Below are 19,434 nucleotides of genomic sequence, written 5' to 3' on the forward strand. Positions count from 1 at the left end.
CTCAGTCATTTATTTTTTATTATTATCGTTAATTCAGTCGTTCATTTTTATCATTATCGTTTACTCAGTCTTTTATTTTTATTATCATTATCGTTTACACAGTCATTTATTTTTTATTATTATCGTTAATTCAGTCGTTCATTTTTATCATTATCGTTTAATCAGTCATTTATTTTATTATCATTATCGTTTACTCAGTAATTTATTTTTATTATCATTATCGTTTACTCACTCATTTATTTTTATTATCATTATCGTTTATTCACTCATTTATTTTATTATCGTTATCGTTTACTCACTAATTTATTTTTATTATGATTATCGTTTACTCACTAATTTATTTTTTATCATTATCGTTTACTCACTCATTTATTATTATTATCATTATCGTTTACTCAGTTATTCATTTTTATGATTATCTTTTACTCAGTCATTTATTTTTATCATTATCATTTACTCAGTCATTTATTTTTATCATTATCGTTTACTCACTCATTTATTTTTGTTATCATTATCGTTTACTCACTCATTTATTTTTATCATTATCATTTACTCACTCATTTATTTTTATCATTATCGTTTACTCACTCATTTATTGTTATTATCATTATCGTTTACTCACTCATTTATTTTTATCATTATCGTTTACTCACGCATTTATTTTTATCATTATCATTTACTCACTCATTTATTTTTATCATTATCGTTTACTCACTCATTTATTTTTATCATTATCATTTACTCAGTCATTTATTTTTATCATTATCGTTTACTCACTCATTTATTTTTGTTATCATTATCGTTTACTCACTCATTTATTTTTATCATTATCATTTACTCACTCATTTATTTTTATCATTATCGTTTACTCACTCATTTATTGTTATTATCATTATCGTTTACTCACTCATTTATTTTTATCATTATCGTTTACTCACGCATTTATTTTTATCATTATCATTTACTCACTCATTTATTTTTATCATTATCGTTTACTCACTCATTCATTTTTATCATTATCGTTTACTCAGTCTTGTATTTTTATCATTATCGTTTACTCAGTCATTTATTTTTTGTTATGATTATCGTTTACTCAGTCATTTATTTTTTAATTTTTATAGTTTACTCAGTCATTTATTTTTTATTATTATCGTTTGCTCAGTCATTTATTTTTTATTATTATAGTTTACTCAGTCATTTATTTTTTATTATTATCGTTTACTCAGTCATTTATTTTTTATTATTATCGTTTACTCAGTCGTTTATTTTTATTATCATTATCGTTTACTCAGTCATTTATCTTTATATTATTATTTTCGTTTACTCAGTCATTTATTTTTTATTATTATCGTTTACTCAGTCGTTTATTTTGTATTATCGCTATCGTTTTCTCAGTCATTTATGTTTTATTATCATTATCGTTTAGTCAGTTTTTTTTTATTATTATCGTTTACTCAGTCTTTTTTTTAATATTATCGTTTACTCAGTCATTTATATTTTATTATTATCGTTTACTCAGTCTTTTATTTTTATTATTATCGTTTCCTCAGTTGTTCATTTTTATCATTATCGTTTACTCAGTCTTGAATTTTTATCATTATCGTTTACTCGGTCATTTATTTTTTTATTATTATCGTTTACTCAGTCATTTATTTTTTTATTATTATTGTTTACTCAGTCATTTATGTCTTATTATTATCGTTTACTCAGTCATTTATTTTTTATTATTATCGTTTGCTCAGTCATTTATTTTTTTATCATTATCGTTTACTCAGTCATTTATTTTTTATTATTATCGTTTACTCAGTCATGTATTTTTTTATTATTATCGTTTACTCAGTCATTTATTTTTTATTATTATCGTTTACTCAGTCTTTTATTTTTATCATTATCGTTTACTCAGTCATTTATTTTTTATTATTATCGATTAGTCAGTCATTTATTTTTTATCATTATCGTTTACTAGGTCATTTATTTGTATTATTATCGTTTACTCAGTCTTTTATTTTTATCATTATCGTTTACTCAGTCATTTATTTTTCTTATCATTATCGTTTACTCAGTCATTTATTTTTTTATTATTATCGTTTACTCAGTCATTTATTTTATATTATTATCGTTTACTCAGTCATTTATTTTTATTATCATTATCGTTTACTCAGTCATTTATTTTTTATTATTGTCGTTTACTCAGTCTTTTATTTTTATCATTATCGTTTACTCAGTCATTTATTTTTATTATTATCGTTTACTCAGTCTTTTATTTTTATCATTATCGTTTACTCAGTCATTTATTTTTCTTATCATTATCGTTTACTCAGTCATTTATTTTTTTATTATTATCGTTTACTCAGTCATTTATTTTATATTATTATCGTTTACTCAGTCATTTATTTTTATTATCATTATCGTTTACTCAGTCATTTATTTTTTATTATTGTCGTTTACTCAGTCTTTTATTTTTATCATTATCGTTTACTCAGTCATTTATTTTTATTATTATCGTTTACTCAGTCATTTATTTTTATTATCATTATCGTTTACTCAGTTATTTATTTTTTAATTTTTATCGTTTACTCATTCATTTATTTTTATCATTATCGTTTACTCAGTCATTTAATTTTTATCATTATCGTTTACTCAGTTATTTATTTTTTTTATTATTATCTTTTACTCAGTCATTTGTGTTTTATTATCATTATCGTTTACTCAGTCATTTATTTTTTATTATTATCGTTTACTCAGTCATTTATTTTTTATCATTATTGTTTACTCAGTCATTTATTTTTATCATTATCGTTTACTCAGTCTTGTATTTTTATCATTATCGTTTACTCAGTCATTTTTTTTTATTATCATTATCGTTTACTCAGTCATTTATTTTTTAATTTTTATAGTTTACTCAGTCATTTATTTTTTATTATTATCGTTTACTCAGTCATTTATTTTTTATTATTATAGTTTACTCAGTCATTTATTTTTTATTATTATCGTTTACTCAGTCATTTATTTTTTATTATTATCTTTACTAAGTCATTTATTTTTTATTATTATCGTTTACTCAGTCGTTTATTTTGTATTATCGCTATCGTTTTCTCAGTCATTTATGTTTTATTATCATTATCGTTTAGTCAGTTTTTTTTATTATGATCGTTTACTCAGTCTTTTTTTTAATATTATCGTTTACTCAGTCATTTATATTTTATTATTATCGTTTACTCAGTCATTTATTTTTTAGTATCATTATCGTTTACTCAGTCATTTATTTTTTATTATTATCGTTTACTCAGTCGTTTATTTTGTATTATCACTATCGTTTTCTCAGTCATTTATGTTTTATTATCATTATCGTTTAGTCAGTTTTTTTTTATTATTATCGTTTACTCAGTCTTTTATTTTTATTATTATCGTTTACTCAGTCATTTATATTTTATTATTATCGGTTACTCAGTCTTTTATTTTGATCATTATCGTTTACTCAGTCATTTATTTTTATTATCATTATCGTTTACTCAGTCATTTATTTTTTTATTATTATCGTTTACTCAGTCATTTATTTGTGTATTATTATCGTTTACTCAGTCATTTTTTTTATTATTATCGTTTGCTCAGTCATTTATTTTTTTGTTATTATCGTTTACTCAGTCGTTCATTTTTATCATTATCGTTTACTCAGTCTTTTATTTTTATCATTATCGTTTACTCAGTCATTCATTTTTATTATTATCGTTTACTCAGTCATTTATTTTTTATTATTATCCTTTACTCAGTCGTTCATTTTTATCATTATCGTTTACTCAGTCTTTTATTTTTATCATTATCGTTTATTCAGTCATTTATTTTTTCTTATTATCGTTAATTCAGTTGTTCATTTTTATCATTATCGTTTACTCAGTCTTTTATTTTTATTATCATTATCGTTTACACAGTCATTTATTTTTTATTATTATCGTTAATTCAGTCGTTCATTTTTACCATTATCGTTTAATCAGTCATTTATTTTATTATCATTATCGTTTACTCAGTAATTTATTTTTATTATCATTATCGTTTACTCACTCATTTATTTTTATTATCATTATCGTTTATTCACTCATTTATTTTATTATCGTTATCGTTTACTCACTAATTTATTTTTATTATGATTATCGTTTACTCACTAATTTATTTTTTATCATTATCGTTTACTCACTCATTTATTATTATTATCATTATCGTTTACTCAGTTATTCATTTTTATGATTATCTTTTACTCAGTCATTTATTTTTATCATTATCATTTACTCAGTCATTTATTTTTATCATTATCGTTTACTCACTCATTTATTGTTATTATCATTATCGTTTACTCACTCATTTATTTTTATCATTATCGTTTACTCACGCATTTATTTTTATCATTATCATTTACTCACTCATTTATTTTTATCATTATCGTTTACTCACTCATTCATTTTTATCATTATCGTTTACTCAGTCTTGTATTTTTATCATTATCGTTTACTCAGTCATTTATTTTTTATTATGATTATCGTTTACTCAGTCATTTATTTTTTAATTTTTATAGTTTACTCAGTCATTTATTTTTTATTATTATCGTTTGCTCAGTCATTTATTTTTTATTATTATAGTTTACTCAGTCATTTATTTTTTATTATTATCGTTTACTCAGTCATTTAATTTTTATTATTATCGTTTACTCAGTCGTTTATTTTTATTATCATTATCGTTTACTCAGTCATTTATCTTTATATTATTATTTTCGTTTACTCAGTCATTTATTTTTTATTATTATCGTTTTCTCAGTCATTTATGTTTTATTATCATTATCGTTTAGTCAGTTTTTTTTTATTATTATCGTTTACTCAGTCTTTTTTTTAATATTATCGTTTACTCAGTCATTTATATTTTATTATTATCGTTTACTCAGTCTTTTATTTTTATTATTATCGTTTCCTCAGTCGTTCATTTTTATCATTATCGTTTACTCAGTCTTGAATTTTTATCATTATCGTTTACTCGGTCATTTATTTTTTTATTATTATCGTTTACTCAGTCATTTATTTTTTATTATTATCGTTTGCTCAGTCATTAATTTTTTTATCATTATCGTTTACTCAGTCATTTATTTTTTATTATTATCGTTTACTCAGTCATGTATTTTTTTATTATTATCGTTTACTCAGTCATTTATTTTTTATTATTATCGTTTACTCAGTCTTTTATTTTTATCATTATCGTTTACTCAGTCATTTATTTTTCTTATCATTATCGTTTACTCAGTCATTTATTTTTTTATTATTATCGTTTACTCAGTCATTTATTTTATATTATTATCGTTTACTCAGTCATTCATTTTTATTATCATTATCGTTTACTCAATCATTTATTTTACTTATTATCGTTTACTCAGTCATTTATTTTTATTATTATCGTTTACTCAGTCATTTATTTTTATTATCATTATCGTTTACTCAGTTATTTATTTTTTAATTTTTATCGTTTACTCATTCATTTATTTTTATCATTATCGTTTACTCAGTCATTTAATTTTTATCATTATCGTTTACTCAGTTATTTTTTTTTTATTATTATCTTTTACTCAGTCATTTGTGTTTTATTATCATTATCGTTTACTCAGTCATTTATTTTTTATTATTATCGTTTACTCAGTCATTTATTTTTATCATTATTGTTTACTCAGTCATTCATTTTTATCATTATCGTTTACTCAGTCTTGTATTTTTATCATTATCGTTTACTCAGTCATTTATTTTTTATTATCATTATCGTTTACTCAGTCATTTATTTTTTAATTTTTATAGTTTACTCAGTCATTTATTTTTTATTATTATCGTTTACTCAGTCATTTATTTTTTATTATTATAGTTTACTCAGTCATTTATTTTTTATTATTATCGTTTACTCAGTCATTTAATTTTTATTATTATCGTTTACTCAGTCATTTATTTTTTATTATTATCGTTTACTCAGTCGTTTATTTTGTAGTATCGCTATCGTTTTCTCAGTCATTTATGTTTTATTATCATTATCGTTTAGTCAGTTTTTTTTATTATGATCGTTTACTCAGTCTTTTTTTTTAATATTATCGTTTACTCAGTCATTTATATTTTATTATTATCGTTTACTCAGTCATTTATTTTTTAGTATCATTATCGTTTACTCAGTCATTTATTTTTTTATTATTATCGTTTACTCAGTCATTTTTTTTATTTTTATCGTTTGCTCAGTCATTTATTTTTTTATTATTATCGTTTACTCAGTCGTTCATTTTTATCATAATCGTTTACTCAGTCTTTTATTTTTATCATTATCGTTTACTCAGTCATTCATTTTTATTATTATCGTTTACTCAGTCATTTTTTTATTATTATCGTTTACTCAGTCATTTTTTTATTATTATCGTTTACTCAGTCATTTATTTTTTATTATTATCCTTTACTCAGTCATTTTTTTATTATTATCGTTTACTCAGTCATTCATTTTTATTATTATCGTTTACTCAGTCATTTTTTTATTATTATCGTTTACTCAGTCATTTATTTTTTATTATTATCGTTAATTCAGTCGTTCATTTTTATCATTATGGTTTAATCAGTAATTTATTTTATTATCATTATCGTTTACTCAGTAATTTATTTTTATTATCATTATCGTTTACTCACTCATTTATTTTTATTATCATTATCGTTTATTCACTCATTTATTTTATTATCGTTATCGTTTACTCACTAATTTATTTTTATTATGATTATCGTTTACTCACTAATTTATTTTTTATCATTATCGTTTACTCACTCATTTAATGTTATTATCATTATCGTTTACTCAGTTATTCATTTTTATGATTATCTTTTACTCAGTCATTTATTTTTATCATTATCATTTACTCAGTCATTTATTTTTATCATTATCGTTTACTCACTCATTTATTTTTGTTATCATTATCGTTTACTCACTCATTTATTTTTATCATTATCATTTACTCACTCATTTATTTTTATCATTATCATTTACTCACTCATTTATTTTTATCATTATCGTTTACTCACTCATTTATTTTTTATCATTATCGTTTACTCACTCATTTTTTTTATTATCATTATCGTTTACTCAGTCGTTCATTTTTATCATTATCGTTTACTCAGTCATTTATTTTTATCATTATCATTTACTCAGTCATTTATTTTTATTATCATTATCGTTTACTCACTCATTTATTTTTTATTATTATCGTTTACTCAGTCGTTCATTTTTATCATTATCGTTTACTCACTCATTTGTTTTTTTATCATTATCGTTTACTCACTCATTCTTTTTATCATTATCGTTTACTCATTCATTTATTTTTTATTATCCTTATCATGTACTCAGTCATTTATTGTTTATTATTATTATCGTTTTCTCAGTCATTTATTTTTATTATCATTATCGCTCATGTTTGAATTCATGATTTGAAACACGTAGATCTATGACGTCACTCATTGCTGTTATTATATTGTTAAGATGGTCATAATGGGTCGTTTGATACAATATCAGACTGAAAATCTCAAGGTCTCTGTTTCGATTTCTGGTCGTTGCATCTGGTTTATTTGTTGCCGTTATTATTAACTATTAATGCAATATCATCCTTTTCTAAGAGTTAATATGTCTTTATTTCGAACTGACACAAATGCTACAATGCTACATTTTTAATTAATTAAACAATAGTTGTATGTACGTGCGTGTCTATCTCCAAATATTTAACCGATAAACTTTTAACCTACCAATCACATAACACTGAAATTAACAGGAAATAGTAATCGTACACCAAAAATGGTGTCCATCACATCCATAGCCTTGAGCCCCTAAGGGGCATAGGCCATCTACAACTTTGTAGATGCTTTTGTAGCGACTGAGTTCTTTTTACGGAGTGAGGGTGCTGGCCCCACTCCCAACCTTCCCAGAAGGTACATACAGCTTCTAGCCATTCCAAATGGTAATCCATCTGGTACTGGCTAGGCTCGACATTGCTTAACTTCGGTGATCTGGCGAGAACCGGTGTGTCAACGTGATTGTGCCGTACTTAAAAATGGTGTATAGCTAGTAAAATCTTTGTTTGGATGGATGAATAACGCATACAGAAATATGTCAGCAAGTTGAAAAAGTAAACTCTTCATCTCATTTCTTTTACTTTTGCGCATGCGCAAATTCCTTCATAGCTGGAAGTGGTATAATTCTACATCTTTCTTATATATCTCGCTGGAACGCTAAATGTTTGGATTTCGATTCTAGCTGATGACAGCGAGTCATATTTTTTTTTACTTTTGAAATATATATACGTATTAAGTACAATATAATATTCTATAGAAAATTGGTTCTGTAATAATAAATACGAAATCTGCATGAATTATAATATATTTAAGCGTATTTTACTATCAATAAAGTACTCATACTAAAAAGGTCTGGAAACTTATTGAAGACACTGCGTGCCTTGATAACATTGATATTAATACTGCTTTGCTTTTTCATGTTTTTCTCTAAAACGGTACAAATTAAAAAAAGAACTACGAAACATATTTGTGGAGATAATGTTATAGTTTGCTTCAAATGTTGTGTTTAGTTTGTTAGGAGCTGTGTTTCAAAGCTGTGGCAATGCAGTTTTGAAGAAAAACACCAGTGGGTACGAGACACGGTTAAAAGAATAATGGTAATGTTGAAAGATTTCAATAATTTTCAATTATAACTTATTTATTTACTTATGTGTGGAACCAGAATGATAATATATATTTTTTAAATGTCGAGGTATACGCCATTTTCAGAAAAAAGAAAAACAATGTTGTATTATGTCCAACCACTTGGTGTACTGTGGTCGGAACCGGAAGTAGTAGGACGGGATTAGAGTAGAGTCTCAGATGGTTCTCACCTATTGTTGTAACGATATTGATCGGCATTTATCATCTAAATATTAATTTACTTATTCGACGTTCGGTGTCACATAAAAGATCATTGCAAACATTAATTAATGAGAAACGAATCACCGCCCTTTATAGTCGCTATTTATCAGTTAAAAATCATTAAAACAATTTCCTCTCCCAAAATGTTTAAACAAAAAAAAATATGGCTGTATGTTTCCGGTTTCAAATTGATTATTTTATTTTGTAATTTAAAAAAAAAAATGGTCATGTTGGAAGGAGGCTGTAATTTTTTTATCATAGATTTTTTTTTAATTCACAAAAATGTGCAAGTTAATTGACTTCTGTTCCTTTATAATTTATGTTAAAAATTAATCATAAACAAAAGCAAAAACAATGTTCATTGAAAAATGTAATTTTTTTAAATTAGTTCTTTTAGCTTCAAAAGGTTAAAAACAATTAACTAAAATTTGTTTGAAATTAATCGTTATTTGTTTTATTTTAATTTTTTTAATTCGGTTTTGCTTATTATGTGTGTTTTAAAATTTTCGACAATCGTGGAATTTCCCCGAGTTCTGCTTAAATTATTGCTGTAATATTTTACCAGTTCTTGAATTGAAAGCCGTGTTTATTTTCGGAAGCGTTTCCTATGGGTGGTTATTCTGTACTAGTTCTGGGGATGAAGAATTTTCAATGGGTATCTGTTCTGCACAAGTCTCGGAATTTTGCAGGTCTTTCTCGTGTTGACACGAAAAAATTATGTGTAAGAATGCTAAAAGATTAAATATCTTTATGGAGCATTTCTGGTTTCTAATTCGTTGTTAGCTAAACGTGAATCTATTTCATTGGTCATTTCCTTTCGCCAGTGTCTATAAGTAGAATATTCAACTTTTCTTTAATCATACCCTATTATATAGGCTGTCCAAAAAGTAACTGAAGAGTTTTCAACGTTAATAGATTCTTTATTTTTTATGATATCTTTCTGTAATTTTAACACAATCTGACAAAGACATTCGGAAATTTAAAAAATAAAGGCAAAAGTCCAGCAAGTTTTATTTATAATAAACTAGCGGGGCTACCCGGCGTTGCTCGGGACCGTATAAACAATGAAAAAATTGACTTTGGTTTTGTAATATATTTATTATTCTTATGAGAGAGGAATTTTATATGTTTATGTATTATTTACTATTTCGAGCAAAAGAATATTTTACCTACATAAGACGAGTATTACACATATGAAATAATTGTATCTTACCTAGGGTAGATAATTTACAGCATGTATATGCAAGGACAGGTAATATGCAACACATTTATCTCATCAAATCCCAAGCGATGCCAGATATTTTGCTAATATATATTCTCACCCATTTCATTCAATCCCAGGCAACGCTGTGTGTTTTGCTAGTATATATCTCAATCAATCTCATGAAATCCTGGGCGACGCAAGGTATTCTGTTAGTATATATTTCAATCAATCTAATTCAATCCAAGGCAACGCCAAGTATTCTGCTAGTATATATTTGCATCTATCTCATTACATCCCAGGTGACCATGTATTCTGCTTGCATACATTTGCATGTATCTCATTGAATCCAGGGTGACTCCGGGTAATCTGTAAGTATATATGTTGACGTATCTCGTTGAATCCCATAATTCTTGGATTGTTACACATTTCGACAATTTAACCCACATTATCGCTCACCTGTCTAAAATAATAACTTTAAGATATTGTCTGGGCTGGTTTTTCATTACAAACACATCATCCAAATAACTCACATTTAATCATTTTTCATAATTTTTGGATATGTTACTAATTTCAACAACCATGTCACATGATTTAACTTACATTATTGCCTCCACTCTTACTAAAATAAAAGCATTGATACATAGGCTATGGTATGTTACTAATTTCTGCTATCATTTTTCATGAGTAAATCCACGTTATCACTCCTTCTATCACTAAAATAATAACTTTTAGACATTGTATGGCTGGTTATTTCATTACAAACCCACCAACAAAGTAACTCACATTATATCATTTTCCATAATTCTTGAATATGTTACTAATTTCGACGATTATCTTTAATGAAGTAACCCAAATAATCGCCACCTCTTGCTAAAATAATAACTTTCATAAATTGTCTGGTATGTCTACTTCATTATGAATATACCAATCAAATAACTCATATTTCATCATTTTTCATAACTTTTAGATATGTTGCTAATTTCAACCGTCATTTTTTCTGAGTTCAATCACATACTCCCTCTCCCCTTACTAACATAATACCTTTGAGACATTTTTAAGCTGTTTATTTCATTACAAACATCAATAAAATATCTCACATTTCATCATTTTTCATAATTCTTGGATATGTTATGAATTTCGACAATCAAATTTAATGAGTGCGCACATATAATCGCCCAATTCTTATTAAAATCATAAATTTGCTATATTGACTAATCAAATAACTAAAACTTCATTTTTCATAATTCTTGGATATCTTACTAATTTCGACAATAATTGTCTGGCTTGTTATTTTATTACAAACACACCAATCAAATAACACACATTTCATCATTTTTCATAATTCCTGGATATGTTACTAATTTCAAGTCATTTTTCATGATTAGCCCCACATAATTTACCCCGACCTTCTAAAGAAATAACTCTGAGGCTTTTTCTCGGCTGTTTATTTCATTATAAAAACAGAAATAAAATAACTTACATTTCATAGCTTTTCATAATTTTTGGATATGTTACTTATTTCGACAATCATGTTTCATGAGTTACCCAACATTATCGCCCACCTCTTACTAAAATAATACATTTGAGAAATTGTCTGTGCTGTCTATTTAATTATAAACATACTAATAAAATTACTCACATGCCATCATTTTTCATAATTCTTGGATATTTTACTAATTTCGATAATCATTTTTCTTGATTTAACACTAATTATAGCCCCGTTCTTACTAAAATTATAACTTTAATATATCATCTTGGCTTTCTATTTTATTAAGAACACACCAAACAAATAACTCAAATTTATTCATTTTTAATAATTTTTGGATATGTTACTAATTTTTAGGATCATTTTTATCATGTAACCCACATAATTAACCCCCTCTTACTAAAATAATAACTTTCAGACTATATATGGGCTTTTTATTTCATTATAATATAGCTTATATTTAATCGCTTTTCATATTTCTTGGATATGCCGCTAATTTCGACAATCATTTTTTCATGATTTAACCCACATAATCCCCTTCCTCTTACTAAAATAATAACTGTGAGACATTGTCTGGCTGGGGTTTTTATTTTTTCATTACTAAAATACTAACTTTCAGACAATATCTGGGCTGTTTATTTCATTACAAACCCACCAATCAAATAACTCACAGTTCATCATTTTTCATAATTCTTGGATATGTTACTTATTTGGACAATAATTTTTCATGATTTTACGACATAATCGCCCCATCTTCCTATATAGGGTATTCTGTTATCACAAATATCCACCTATCTTATCCGATCCCAGGTATTCTCCTAGGAAACAAACCACCTATCTCATCCAATCCCAGGCAATGTCGGGTATTTTGCTAGTACATATATCCACCTGTCTTATCCAATCACCGGCAACGCTTGGTATTCTGCTAGTACAAATATCCAGCTATGAAGCCACATAAAAGAGAGTTCACTGGCATAATATTACAATGATTGCATATTAATCTAATGGTATTCGACAATGAAGCTACATCCAAGGGAGATCACTTGCATATTATAACAATGATTGTATATTATTTAATGGTATTCGACAATGAAGCTACATCCAAGGGAGGTCACTTGTATAACCTAATGTAGTCGAAAATGAAGTTACATTCAGGGGAGCTCACTCGCATATTATAACAATGATTGTATATTTATGTAATGATATTCGACAATGAAGCTACATCCAAGGGAGGTCACGTGCATATTATAGTAATGATTGCATATTATTCTAATGGTATTTGACAATGAAGCTACATAAAAGGGAGGGCACTTGCATATTATAACAATGACTTTATATTATTCTAATGGTATTTTACAATGAAGCTACACCCAAGGGATCACTTACATATCATAACAACAATTGTATATTAATCTAATGGAATTCGACAATGAAGCTAAGCCCAAGGGAGGTCACTTACATATTATTAGAATGATTGTATATTATTCTAATAATATTTCACAACGAAGCTACATCCAAGGGATGTCACTTACATATTATGACAATGATGGTATATTATTCTAATGGTATTCGACAATGAAGCTACACCAAAGGGAGGTCACTTGCACATTATAATGATTGTACATTATTCTAATAGAATTTGACATTGTAGCTACATCCAAGGTAGATCACTTGCATATTATAACAATGATTGTATATTATTCTAATGGTATTTTACAATGAAGCTACATTAAAATATATAAATATATAAAAGGGAGGTCACTTAAATATTATAACAATGATTGTATATTATTCTAATGGTATTCGACAATGAGGCTAGACCCAAGGGAGGTCACTTATATAATATAACAATGATTTCATATTAATCTAATGGTATTCGACAATGATGCTACATCCAAGGGAGGTCACTCGCAAATTATGACAATGAATGTATATTAATCTAATGGTATTCGAGAATGAAGCTACATCGAAGAGAGGTCACTTGCATATTACCCCAATGATTTTATATTAATCTAATGGAATTCGACAATGACGCTTAATCCAAAGGAAGGTTAGTTGAATATTATAACAATGAATGCATATTAATCTAATGGTATTCAACAACGAAGCTATATCCAAGGGAGGTCACTTGCATATAATAACAATGATTGTATATTAATCTAATGGTATTCGACAATGAAGCTACATCCAAGGGAGGTCACTTACATATTATAACAATATTGTATATTAATCTAAATGAATTCGACAATGAAGCTACACTCAATGGAGGTCACTTGCATATTGTAACAATGATGGTATATTAATCTAATGGAATTCGACAATGAAGCTACATCCAAGCGAGGTCACTTGCATATTATAGCAATAATTGTATATTAATCTAATGGAATCTGATAATAATTCTTAGAATTAAAACGGTTTCATCCTTCTCCCCCATCCCAACTAAGAAAATAAGGAGAGAAATAAACGTCAATCGAAAATAAGGATGGCCTTCTAAATAATAATGTTTTTAGTTCAGCTGTGATTTTTGGAATATGACATCTAAATATAAATTATGCATCTTTTTTAATAGGAGATAATGCTCGGGAGATAATTAAGCTGTGTAAGAGGGTTACTTGGTTTTTCGGTTAAGATCAAAGTGTAGTATCTGTTCTGAGAAATAAAACGGTGTCATCTTTCGCCCCCTCCTCCAACTAACTCATAATATGCCTCTCACCTTCCTCAAAAATATATAATACGCATTTTTATTTTACTTGGTCTTTTGGCTAAGATTCTTTACACTGAACGCTGGGGTTTTTAGTTAGATTAAGTTCCACAGAGTGAATGAGGTATTTTGGTAAATGTTGCCAGTCAAGAGTAAGACCACTAAGTCTTCATCATTAATCATGTCATTTTAGTCACAAAGACCCTGTACCCTCCCCCTCCCAATTTCTTATAAGGCCTTGTGCCTAATTTTGTTGTTTGATTCTTTTGGTTTTATAATTTTATATTGTATTTTCAATTTTTGACAACAATAAAATAAATAAATAAGATCAAAGTGTAGCATCTGTTCCGGCAGATGCTGCACTAAAGATGGTTTGTACCAGTCAATGGAGGGGAAACCCTCTATACTGGGACAATTATTATTTTTGGTAACCAGAGTGACCCCTTTTAGGGGAGCTGGTTTTTACCTCACATTAAAAACGGCCTTGTGCCTAATTTGCTCAGTGGGGGAGCAAATAAACACCATCTGTTCCGGCAGATAGGGCACGCTATGACTAGCTATGACTAGCTATGACTAGCAAAGACCAGATGTGGGGGCAACCCCACATGCCTGACCTTTAACCAGCTCCCATTTCCCACCTCTCGGGAGCTGGTCCCCTTTTTCCCTTCCCCCTCCCTTCACTCCTCACATTAAAAATCGGCCTTGTGCCTAATTTGCTCGGTGGGGGAGCAAATAAACACCATCTGTTCCGGCAGATGCTACACTTAAGATAATTTGTACCAGTCAATGGAGGGGAAACCCTCTATACTGGGACAATTATTATTTTTGGTAACCAGAGTGACCCCTTTTTGCCTACTTTTAGGGGAGCTGGTTTTTACCTCACATTAAAAACGGCCTTGTGCCTAATTTGCTCTGTGGGGGAGCAAATAAATACCATCTGTTCCGGCAGATGCTGCAAGCTTTGACTAGCTATGACTAGCAGGGACCAGATGTGGGGGCGATCCCACATGCCTGACCTTTAACCAGCCCCCATTTCCCACCTCTCGGGAGCTGGTCCCCTTTTTCCCTTCCCCCTCCCTTCAATCCTCACATTAAAAATCGGCCTTGTGCCTAATTTGCTCGGTGGGGGAGCAAATAAATACCATCTGTTCCGGCAGATACTGCAAGCAAAGACCATATGTGGGGGCGACCCCACGTATAAGACCTTGGTCAATGTAGGGGCAACCCTTCATACCAACTGTCACTATCCAACTTCCCTACTCCCCGGGGAGTTGGTCCCCATTTCCCCTTCACTCCTCACATTAAAAATCGGCCTTGTGCCTAATTTGCTCAGTGGGGGAGCAAATAAATACCATCTGTTCCGGCAGATGCTGCAAGCTATGACTAGCTATGACTAGCAAAGACCAGATGTGGGGGCAACCCCACATGCCTGACCATTAACCAGCTCCCATTTCCCACCTCTCGGGAGCTGGTCCCCTTTTTCCCTTCCCTCTCCCTTCACTCTTCACATTAAAAATTGGCCTTGTGCCTAATTTGCTTGGTGGGGGAGCAAATAAATACCATCTGTTCCGGCAGATACTGCAAGCTATGACTAGCTAGGACTAGCTATGACTAGCAAAGACCAGATGTGGGGGCAACCCCACATGCCTGACCTTTAACCAGCTCCCACTTCCCACCTCTTGGGAGCTGGTCCCCTTTTTCCCTTCCCCCTCCCTTCACTCCTCACATTAAAAATCGGCCTTGTGCCTAATTTGCTCGGTGTGGGAGCAAATAAATACCATCTGTTCTTCAGATGCGGCACTTCCATTTCTCGTTCTCTTTCAGTGGAGGAGAAACCCTTCACGACTGAGACAATTTTTATTTTTGTACCTTTTCTCCACATTAAAAAACGACCCTGGTGTCTAACTCTGCCCCGTGGGAAGGCATTGTAAATAGGTACTTGGTCTTTTGGCTAAGATCAAAATGTAATATCTGTTCTTAGAATTAAAGCGGTTTCATCCTTCTCCCCCACCCCCACTAAGAAAATAAGGAGAAAAACAAACGTCAATCGAAAATAAGGATGGCCTTCTGTGATTTTTGGAATATGACATCTAAATATTAATTATGCATCTTTTTTTAAGAGGAGATAATGCTCGGCAAAAAATTAAGCTGTATAAGACGGTTACTTGGTTTTTGGGCTAAGATCAAAGTGTAGTATCTGTTCTTTGAATTCAAGTGGTCTCATCTTTCGCCTCAACCCCCACTAAGAAAATTCGAAAATAAGGAGGATGCATGTCACCAAATCCATTAACTCTCAAACGCTGATTAACTCATGCCCTCCCCCTTCCTCCCTCCCAATAGAATTAGGCCGTAGTGTTACTAATGTAAAAAAGAAAATGGCCGTTTATTTTGTTTTGTTGTGCAAACAGGCGTCGATCGTCTCAAGCCAAATATTTTTAAGCGTAATTTTTTTTTATAACTTATCATTTTTGCGTATTATTTTTGCTTTAAGTCTCGGATTTTACTATTTGTAGATTGCTAATGACTTTGGTAACGTTGTCATAGCGTAGAAGTTCATAGTTTATTTGTATGAAGGTTAAAAAATTTTTTACAGGTAACAACAATGTTTTTTTTTAAATTCAGACTGCCATTCAGCTTGCTGACGTGAAGATCACGTGACATGACTCAACGGGTTTTAAATAAAAGTTGACCCAAAATAAACGGCCCTGTGTATATTTATGTAGAAGAGTTGGCGCCCGCAATTTTTGTCGGCAGTTATAAATCGATTTAAAAATATGTAATGTTTAACATTAAAATGTCACTTTTTTGGGCCCCCTGCAGAAAATCGATCAGTTGATGGTCTTTTTGAGCCAATTTTTCGATATTTGTCGTCCGGAGGGTGGGGCTTTCATATTATCTTCAGGTTTTTATTAATTACCATTTCTACTATATATATATATATATATATATATATATATATATATATATATATATATATATATATATATATATATATATATATAAGAGCAAATAGTTAATAAAACATGTTAAAAACACTTTGAAAAAGAGTTAAAAAAAACATATTTAATCTGAAAAGGAAGCAATAAGTGGATAGTCCTTAATCCGCGTAGTTTCGAAGAAATGCTTTCTTTCTCATCAGAGGGTAGGAATTAGCAAAATACGGGCTCGGATTTTGCATACAAAAGTATTTGATGAAACTGCAAGTAAGTCAAAGATCTTACTTGATAGCAAAAAGTGAAGCAGGGGGAATACGATGAAGGAAAGGGTGATTTCACGTGAATGGATAGTCAGGTGAAAGGTAAAGTATCCAATGACGGTAAAATCCAAAAATGTAAGTCCAAGAAAGTTAATTTAATTTTCCATGCGCACAAGTAAAATCCAAGGAAATCGCGTAATTAGAAGATGGTCCAAAATAATCCAAAAGACCGAAATCCGTGGAATAATTCACAAATATGTACAAGGAAAATGGGAAAAAATTCCGCGAAATTTATCCAGAAATATGCAGTCGACAACTCCATTCTTGTCACAGACAAAACAAAACAGTTCCTCCCCCCCCCCTACAGTCCAGACCTTGCTCCCTGTGACTTTTGGTTATTCCATAAGCTCAAAGAAAACTTTAGAGGCTGTCGTTATGAGACAATTGTGGAGATCAAATGACGAATCATTGACACAAGAGGACTTCCACGTGACCTTTCAGAAGTTGTAACCTTACAACAAGTGCATTGCAGCCGGAGGAGATTACTTTGAAGTGGATGGTGTTTCATGCAAAAAAAAAAACGTAAAAGTGGCCATACGAAAATTCCTGAAAACCTATTTAAGCCATCTTGTGTTCCTAGAAGTTGTTGCTAAATAAAAAAAACACTGCGAGAACAAAGTCAAACGTTATGCAAAACAAACCTTAAGGAAGCTTCAGGAAAATGCCGTGAATGTCGAACTAAAGGTGAACAAAGGAATTTTTAAATGCCCATTTGTCAGCAGACTCTAAAGAAGATACTTCTTTAAAGCAACGTAAATTTGTGTAGGTATGTTTTAAATTTCCCCAGAAACGAACTCATGTGAGTTTTCTTTGCTCGGGGATTCACACACACACACACACACACACACACACACACACACACACATAGATGTTTCTAGTTAATTATAACTAACTGACTGAATATATATATATATAGTAAGTTATAAAATATATAGATGTCTCTAGTTAATTATAACTAACTGACTGAAACATGCTCATAAACACACACACACATATATATGTGTGTGTGTGTGTGTGTGTGTGTGTGTGTGTGTGTGTGTGTGTGTGTGTGTGTGTGTTTATGAGCATGTTTCAGTCAGTTAGTTATAATTAACTAGAGACATCTTCAGGCGATATTGCTTATACAAAGGTTCGGTCCGTATAAGCAATATCGCCTGAAGAGATCTCTAGTAACTTATATTACTTATGTTACTTATATATTCTTTTGCTTATGCGATAAAAAAAATCTTCTTACATCACTTACAATGTTAAGCTGTATAAGAGAGTTTTTTCTCATTAATCGGAATTTTCCAATTATCGATACTTATTAGAGACATTTCTATACAAAGCCAACACAAACAGATACATAATGTATATTTCTGTGAAATTAATAAAAACAATCAGCCCAGCGATATATATATATATATATATATATATATATATATATATATATATATATATATATATATATATATATAGCGATTAAGCTACACTGAATATTCCGCGTTTCATCCACTCTAGGATTCTTCAGGCATAAGCCTGAAGAATCCTAGAGTGGATGAAATATTCAGTGTAGCTTGAATATTCAGTGTAGCTTAATCGCCATATATATTTTATAACTTACTAACTAGCTCTACCTATGTATTGAGCACTGTTGAAGTAAATACTTAAAGTTTACGCATAAATTTATACTTTCATATATTAATTTATGTGAGTAAATGAAGTAGTTATATATATATATATATATATATATATATATATATATATATATATATATATATATATATATATATATATACGTTGACTAGTGTAAACATTAACCCGTGGAAGGGAATAACAATGGATCTGATT

The 19,434-nt window shown here is 29.1% G+C and overlaps 1 protein-coding gene across 3 annotated transcripts in view; it reads left to right on the forward strand.

Moving 5' to 3' along the window:
• LOC145245879 (uncharacterized) overlaps positions 1 to 19,434 on the forward strand; it is a 58,737-nt gene that overhangs the window by 37,093 nt on the left and 2,210 nt on the right. The window contains exon 2 of one of the 3 annotated variants that reach the window (XM_080107599.1): positions 10,461 to 10,529. The exons of the other annotated variants lie outside the window; for them this stretch is intronic. The gene's annotated coding sequence lies outside the window, so the exon portion shown is untranslated. The remainder of the gene's footprint in view (positions 1 to 10,460; positions 10,530 to 19,434) is intronic. 3 annotated transcript variants of the gene reach the window in all.

This window comes from Euprymna scolopes, chromosome 23 (assembly GCF_053919585.1).
Source record: "Euprymna scolopes isolate OS-2025 chromosome 23, ASM5391958v1, whole genome shotgun sequence".
Classification (NCBI taxonomy): domain Eukaryota; kingdom Metazoa; phylum Mollusca; class Cephalopoda; order Sepiida; family Sepiolidae; genus Euprymna; species Euprymna scolopes.